This window comes from Lipotes vexillifer, unplaced genomic scaffold (genome assembly GCF_000442215.2).
Source record: "Lipotes vexillifer unplaced genomic scaffold, Lipotes_vexillifer_v1.1 scaffold699, whole genome shotgun sequence".
Classification (NCBI taxonomy): Eukaryota; Metazoa; Chordata; class Mammalia; order Artiodactyla; family Lipotidae; genus Lipotes; species Lipotes vexillifer.
This window is the reverse complement of record NW_006788818.1, coordinates 167,690-175,974: the sequence shown is the minus strand read 5'-3', so window position 1 is coordinate 175,974 and position 8,285 is coordinate 167,690.

Here is an 8,285-nt window from a genome sequence, read left to right as displayed (position 1 = left end):
GGGGGGGGGGGGGGAAGGGAGCCGGCGGGACAGCGAGGGGTAGGAAGCGCCGCCGCGGGGTCTCATGGGACTTGTAGTTCCAGGAGGGGCCAGCTGTGCCGCGGGCCGGACAAAATGGCAGGAACCTCTCGCCCTTAGTTCTGGGCGGTCGGCCCCACACGGCCTCTCTGGGCATGCGCCGCCTCTTGTAAAAGAGCTTGGGCACCTTTCCTGCTATGCAGGAGGGCAAAGGTCTTTGGACTTGGGAGGAGAGAGTTCAACGCTGGGCTTCAGGGAGTGCCTAAGGAGGGAGCTGATGAAGGTGTGCTGTTATAGAAATCTGTGTCCAGTCCCTGTCTGGCTAAAGTTCAGTTATAATCTCCGCAAAGGAAAAAGCTATTGAGGGCCAGTTACTGAAGTGCAGTAAACTTAGAAGCAAGTTACCCTCAATTTTGTGCATAAGGAAGAAACCCAGGAATCATTTTTATCTCCTTCAGCCTATTAAGTCCAGTCATTTTACATCCCAGTTCCTTACCAGTTTTTCCACTACCACCTTTCCAAGGGGAGGCACCATCACCTTTCCAAGTTTCTCTAGTTTCAGGCCTCCAGGCAGTCACCCTCCAAACACCTTCCTTCCCGCTGCCAGATCTTTCTAAATGCCAAACACATTGTGTCACAACCCAAGTTAGACCTAAGTGTAAAACCTAAAGCTACAAAACTTTTAGAGGAAAACACAGGAGGAAATCCATGTGACTTTCAAACACACAATCCATAAAGGAGAAAAACTGATAAGCTGCACATCATCAAAATTAACACTTTTGCTCTTTAAAACACGGTTATGAAAATGAAAAGACAAGCTGCAGACCTGGATGAAAGAGAGCAAAACCTATAGCCAACAAAGGACTAGTATCTAGAACACACAAAGAACTCTTTCAACTCAAGACAAACAACCTAGTTAAAAAAAAAAAAATTGAACAGAGACACTTTACCAAAGATGATAAATGTATGGCAAATAAACGCATAAAAGATGTTAAGGAGGGCTTCCCTGGTGGCGCAGTGGTTAAGAATCCGCCTGCCAATGCAGGGGACATGGGTTCGAGCCCTGGCCCTGGAAGATCCCACGTGCTGCGGAGCAGCTAGACCCATGCACCACAACTACTGAGCCTGCACTCTAGAGCCCACGAGCCACAACTACTGAAGGCTGTGCACCTAGAGCCTGTGCTCCGGGACAAGAGAAGCCACCGCAGTGAGAAGCCCACGCACTACAACGAAGAGTAGCCCCCGTCCGCCCCAACTAGAGAAAGCCCGCGCACAGCAATGAAGACCCAAAGCAGCCAAAAATAAAATAAATGAATTTATTTAAGAAAAAAAGATGTTAAGGAAATGCAAATTAGAACCACAGTAAGATAACATTACACACCCACTGGATTGGCTAACATAAAATAGACTGGCAGTATCAAGTGTTAGTGAGAATGTAGAGCAATGGGAATTCTCACTTACTGCTGGCTGGATGGTTAAGACGCTACAACTACTCTGGGAAACAGTTTGGCAGTTTCTTTAAAAATTAAATATATACCTACCATATGGCCCAACCATTTACTGACTATAGGTATTTACCCAAAACAAATGAAAGCATACATCTGCACAAAGACTTGAACATGAATGTTCATAGCAGCTTTGTTACTAGCCAAAGACTGGAAACAACTCAAATGTTCTTCACAATGCAAATGGATATTTCCACAATGGAATACTCTTCGGTAATAAAAAGGAATGAGCTATTAATACATGTAACATCATGGTGAACCTTAAAATAATTATACTGAGTAAAAGAAGTCAGACAGGGACTTCCCTGGTGGCACAGTGGTTAAGAATGAGCTTGCCAATGCAGGGGACATGAGTTCGTGCCCCGGTCCGGGAAGATCCAACATGCCGTGGAGCAACTAAGCCCATGTGCCACAACTACTGAGCCTGTGCTCTAGAGCCCGCGAGCCACAACTACTAAAGCCCACGTACCACCACAGTGAGAAGCCCGAGCACCACGACAAAGAGTCGCCCCTGCTCGCCACAACTAGAGAAAGCCCGTGCGCAGCAACGTAGACCCAATGCAGCCAAAAATAAATAAATTAATAGATATTTTAAAAAAAGAAAGAAGTCAGACATAAAAGAGTATATTCTCTATGATTGCATTTACATAAATTCTAGGAATTATCGTGGCAAAAGCAGATCAAGTGGTTGCCTGGGGACCAACGAGGCAGAAGCATGACAGGGAGGGATAATAAAGGGGATGAGGAGGAACTTCCCAGGTGGTCCAGTGGTTAAGACTCTGCGCTTCCACTACAGCAGGTGTGGGTTCCATTCCCAGCTGGGGAACTAAGATCCCCCAAAGTAAAAATAATAATAATAAATAAAGGGGATGAGGAAACTTTTGGGGTGACAGATGTCAACTGAAAAAAGAAATACACAACCTAAAAGTTGAGTTATATGGGCTTCCCTGGTGGCGCAGTGGTTGAGAGTCCACCTGCCGAGGCAGGGGACACGGGTTCGTGCCCCGGCCCGGGAGGATCCCACGTGCCGCGGAGCGGCTGGGCCCGTGGGCCATGGCCACTGGGCCTGCGCATCCGGAGCCTGTGCTCCGCAGCGGGAGAGGCTGCAACGGTGAGAGGCCCGCGAACCGCAAAAAAAAGAGAGTTATGTTTTATTTGGTGTACAAAACTGAGGACTTAAGCCTGGGACACAACATCTCAGATAACTCTGAGAGGCTGCTCTGAAGAGGTAAGGTGAGAGCCAGGATATATAAGAGTTTTTGCAACAAAGACCAGCTAGTAGGAACATCAAAAGATTATGGTTAATTAAAGAAAACCAGATGTCTCAAGTTAAGGAATTTAGTACTTTTCTATATATGGGGAGATGAAAGAGTCTGGGCTCACTGAAATCATTCTTTTGGTATGCACCTCAGGTATCTGGGGACAGCATCCTGTGCTTTCTCATCCTGAGTTTCCTCAGCATGCTAGATGGCGGGCATCCTGTTTCTATCCTGAGTTCCCTTGGGGCTCACCATCCAGGAGGCTGTAATGTGATGGTTTGATGGCTGTTTACTGATATGGCAAATAATATTTTTAATTCACACAATAACACAGTAATTAATTGTGTTAATTATCCTGATTTTGCTTATGGTTTCAAGGTTTGTGCTTATGGTTTTTGCCGCAGCACGGCAAAAACAAAAAAATATCAAAACTCATCAAACTACACACTTTAAATATATGCTGTCTATTGTTTGCCATTTATACTCCACTAAACCTGAAAAATAATATAGTCAAAAAACTGTCCAGTGATTAAGACTCCGAGCTCCCAATGCAAAGGGCCTGGGTTCCATCCCTGGTCGGGGAACTAGATCCTGCATGCCACAACTAAGAGTTCGCCTGCTGCAGCTAAAAGATCCCGCATGCTGCAATAAAGATCCAGTGTGCTGAAACTAAGACCTGGTGCAGCCAAAATAAATAAATAAATAAATATTTAAAAAAAATTGTTTTAAAAAAAGAAAGAAAATTCTTCAATGGCTTTCTAGTACCCTAGGAAAAAAGCAAAAATCACTGCATAGAAGCTCTAACTGTGAAGCTTCAGTATCATCCATGAGGAAGGGGACTAATAGGGATGGCAATTGTGAAATTCCAGGTAACTAATAATGGTGGTAACAGTAGTAGTAGCAGTAAAGCAGTAATAATAAAACTGCTGGGACTTCCCTGGTGGTCCAGCGGTTAAGAATCCGCCTTCCAATGCAGGGGAAGCGGGTTCGAGCTCTGGTCTGGGAACTAAGATCTCACATACCATGGGGCAACTAAGCCCATGCTGTGCAACTACTGAGCCCTTGAACTCTGGAGACTGCCTGCCACAACTAGTGAGAAGCCCGCGTGCTGCAATGAAAGATCCCACGTGCCGCTATTAAGACCCAATGCATCCAAAAAAACCCCAAACAAACAAACAAAAAACAAACAACTGCTACTTTTTCTCGAACATCTGCCATGAACCAGGTATTTTACATATGTCTTAATTAGGACTCCCCCCCAGAAAACAGAACCAAGACAACTACTAGTTGCAGGTAATTTACTTGGAATGTGATCCCAGGGATTTAATGTGAAAGTACAGGGTAAAATAGGGAAGGAAGAAAGGCCAACACAAAAGATGCATTACTAAGGTGTTCACTGCTGTGGGTACCTGGGGCTAGATCCTACCAAAGCCATCTGAGGATTTCCTAGAATTCTTCTCAGCATGGTCCACCTAAGGACTGCCATGAAGAAGCATTTATCCATTGACTCCCATCCCCCATTGTTTAGGATGGCCCAGGGGCATCAACTCCCCTCCCACTTCTGGGTAGGCTCCCACTGTACTGTTTTCTGCAGCTTCATCTAGAATCTAAGGTAAGGCTGAGATGACAGAAGGCAAAAGAGGTCCCACACCATCCCTTGCAAGACTCAGATTTGCCATGCTCTACATTCGATCCAGTCTATCACCTAGTCTTCAGTAATGGCTGGCTACAATCTCAGTGGTGCTCATAATTCTTTGCAAAATGTACATTGTGCCATATGCCTTTTGTGCCCTATAAACACTATACTCAACCATACAGATGATTCTCACAAATAATATTAAGTGAAAGAAGCCAGACCAAGTAGTGTATACTGTATGATTTCACATAAATAAAACACAAAGCAGGCAAAAATGGTCTGTTGAAAGTTGGGATAGCAGCTACCCTTCCAAGTGGAAGAACAGTGTCTGGAAGAGGGTGAAAGGACATTTTTTAAGTGCTGGTAATACTCTGGTTTTTGATCTGGGTGCTGGTTACATGAGTATATTCAGTTTGTAAAAATTAATCAGTGGTGTATGTATAATTTTCTGCGTATGTATGATACTCCTGATATAATTTTTAGCTGGAAGTTGGCCTCTCTTGTCTTCTGAGAGACCAATTAACCATAAAGACTATTTCTAACTATTAATATTTCTGGATTTGGGGCTTTGGGGCACTATTGGAACATAATGTTAATTTAACAGCACAGGCTTTGGCAATAGAGAGTTGTTCTGTCCCTTTCTGTGTGCAATTGGCTAAGTTATTTAAACTTGTTAAGATTCAGTCTCCACACTCCTGTTTCTCTTCAGATCGAATAAATTTTTCACCTTTTACTAAAAAAAAAAAAAAAATTCAGTTTTCTCGTTGTACCATAGGAAACATAATAGTACCTAATATATAGGTTGGTGTGAGAATTAAAGTAACCCATAAAGTACCCAGCACTGTACCTGGTTTCATGCTAAAAAAATATTAATAATAACTGTTATGGTAGGCAGTATTAGTTTTCATCTTTCTATTTTTTTTAAGCTTCCAAATTTTCAACAATGAACATTGACACAGGTTGCAGGTGCAGGAATGTTCATTGTAGCACTGTTTGAAATGGAAAAAAAATGGAGACAATCTAAATATCCATCTACTGGATAATGGGCAAATTAATTGTGATATATTCATAATATAGAATAATTCAAAACAGTTAAAATGAATAAACTCAAGCTACTGGTTATCAAAATGGATAAAACAAAATGTTGAGGGGGGAAAAAAGCTGTAGAAGGATAGATACAGCTTGATACCATGTATATAAAATTTTAACAACCTGCCAAACAACACTATGTACTGTTTAAAGTTTCATATATACATTGTAAAAATATAAAATCATGTGTGGAAATAAAATATTCCGGTAGGTGATTACTTCTTGAGGAGGAAGGAGAAGATTGGGTGAAAGAGAGGATACATTGGGGCTTAACACATCTCTCTTATGTTTTTTCTTAAAAAAAACCAAGGAAATAAGGCAAAAGGTTAAGATTTGACAAAGTTGGTGAAAGGTACTTGGATGTTACATAAACCTCTTTTTATCTGCTTCTTGAAATAGTTCTCTATTTTTAAAAAAAAGCAAGTATGGAGCAGAGCAGTGTGCAAAATACTCTTTTTTTTGTAAGGAAAAACAATTTATTTATATCAACAACTGCTATTATGCCAACCTGAAATCAATGGCTTTGGTGGGGAAGTGAAGTATTGGGTTTTGTTTGTGGGTTTTTTTGTTTTTTGCTCTTTTTGCAGTACGGGGGCCTCTCACTGTTGTGGCCTCTCCCGTTGCGGAGCAACAGGCTCCGGACGTGCAGGCTCAGCGGCCATGGCTGACGGGCACAGCCGCTCCGCGGCACGTGGGATCTTCCCGGACCAGGGCACGAACCCGTGTCCCCTGCGTCGGCAGGCGGACTCTCAACCACTGCGCCACCAGGGAAGCCCTGTTTGTGGGGTTTTTTGGTGGCACCGTGCGGCTTATGGGATCTTAGTACCCCAACCAGGGATTGGACCCTGTAAATTTCATTCTTTTTGGTGTTCAGCTCTATGAGACAAATGCATATACCTGTGTAACCACCACCATAATCATTTAGGTAAGAACTGTTCCATCACCCTGGAATATTCCCTTGTGCTATCTTTTGTAGTCAGCCTCTCCTCCTCACCCAACCCATGGCATCTACTGATCTGTTTTCTGTTCCTATAATTTGGGTTTTCCCAGAAAGTCATATAAATGGAATAAAAAGCAAATAGCTTTCTGAGTCTGGGTACTTTCACTTAGAATAACGCATGTGCGATTCATCCATGTTGTCTCATGTCTCAGTATTTTGTTCCTTTCTACTGCTGAATAGTATTCCATTGCAGTGATGTACCATGGTTTGATTTTCCATTTACCAGTTTTAGGGCATTGGGATGGTTTTCAGTTTTTGTTGACTGTGAATGAAGCTCCTATAAACATTTGTATACAGATTTTTGTGTAAACATAGGTTTTTATTTCTTTCAGGTAAAGAACTAGGCATGGGATTGCTGAGTTGTATGGTAAATGTATGTCCAACATTATTAAAAAAAACAAAAAAACAACCAAACTCTTTAAGAAAATGTTCACACCATTTTGCATTTCCACCAGCAAGAATTGAGAGCGCCACTTGCTCTGCATGCTTATCAGCATTTGGAATTGTCAGCTTTTTTGAAAATTATTAGTATTTGTTTTCAGCCATTCCAACATGTGTGTAGTGGTATCTCAGCAAAATCTGCATTTCCCTAATGCATAACAATATTCAGCCTCTTTTTTTTTCTTTTTTTTTTTCTTTTGGCCTTGCAGCATGCCAGGCAGGATCACCAGGGAAATTCCTATCTGTACATCTTCTTTAGCGAAGTATTTTTATTAGTCTTGTGCCTTTTTAATTAAAATTTATTTATTTGGCTGCATTGGGTCTTAGTTGCGGCACGCGGGATCTTTGTTGCAGCGCACGGACTTCTCTCTGGTTGTGGTCCAACGGCTCTAGAGCACGCAGGCTTAGTTGCCCTGAGGCACGTGGGAATCTTAGTTCCCTGACCAGGGATCAAACCCACATCCCCTGCATTGGAAGGTGGATTCTTAACCATTGGACCACCAGGGAAGTCCCGTGCCCATTCTTTTACTGGGTTATTTTCTTATTATTGAGTTGTGAGAGTTCTTCATATATTCTAGGTACAAGACCTTTATCAGATATGCAATTTGCAAATGTTTTCTCCCAGTCTGTGGTTTGTCTTTTCATTCTCTTAACAATATCTTTTACAGAGCAGAATTTTAAAATTTTGATAAAGTCCAATTTGTCCTTCCCCCCGCCCCTTGTGAATCATGTCATATCTGAGAAATCTTTGCCTAACCTGAGATCACAAAATGTTTCCCCTAAGTTTTCTTCTGGAACTTTATAGTTTTAGGTTATCATTTATTTTTTTCAAAGGATAGATGCATATTCTCTTATATCCATATTCTATACCTGGAAGAATACACAAGCTTTTCTCTGGGGTGGGAAAATCATGTGATTTGAACATGATAGAGAAACTGACTCTAAACCGTATACCCTTTTGTGCGATTGAATTTTTCCTTAAATGTACACATTACTGTACCTTAAAAACAAAAACAAAATAGGGGGCTTCCCTGGTGGCGCAGTGGTTGAGAATCTGCCTGCTAATGCAGGAGACACGGGTTCGAGCCCTGGTCTGGGAGGATCCCACATGCCACGGAGCAACTGGGCCCATGAGCCAAAACTACTGAGCCTGCGCGTCTGGAGCCTGTGCTTCGCAACAAGAGAGGCTGCGATAGTGAGAGGCCCGCGCACTGCAATGAAGAGTGGCCCCCGCTTGCCACAACTAGAGAAAGCCCTTGCACAGAAACGAAAACCCAACACAGCAAAAATTAATTAATTAATTAATAAACTCCTACCCCCAACATCTTCTTTAAAAA